Here is a 448-nt window from a genome sequence, read left to right on the forward strand (position 1 = left end):
AATGATGTACCTACTTCAAGCCCTTCCCCTTTCAAATCTAGCTCCTACAGAGCTGCCAAACCACAGATCAGATCATGTTTCTCTCCTGACCGAGAAGCTTCAGTGGCTCCATCTTGGATCTCGGATAAAATGCAAACCTCTTAGGCCTTGGCATTTAAAGGTCCAGCCCACCTCTCTTATTATACATCCCTGTCTTTCACGACTCTACGATCCGGTCAACCTGGCCTCTGTGTGATTATTCCCTTCCTAACTCCATGACTTTACATAAGGAAACCTCCCAAGCCTGGGATGCAATACTTCCTGCTTGAGAGGGAAAGGCTCAGGATCTGAACAATTTTCCAAGCTGTCCCTATCACAGTGAGTGATGGGGAGAGAACAAGGCGAGGAGGAGCCAGACAGAGCCCTGAGGGGCACAGGCTGGCACCCAAGGCATTTGTACACTCTTGAG

Source organism: Phascolarctos cinereus, unplaced genomic scaffold (assembly GCF_003287225.1).
Source record: "Phascolarctos cinereus isolate Bilbo 61053 unplaced genomic scaffold, phaCin_HiC Scaffold_9;HRSCAF=440, whole genome shotgun sequence".
In the NCBI taxonomy this organism is placed as follows: Eukaryota; Metazoa; Chordata; class Mammalia; order Diprotodontia; family Phascolarctidae; genus Phascolarctos; species Phascolarctos cinereus.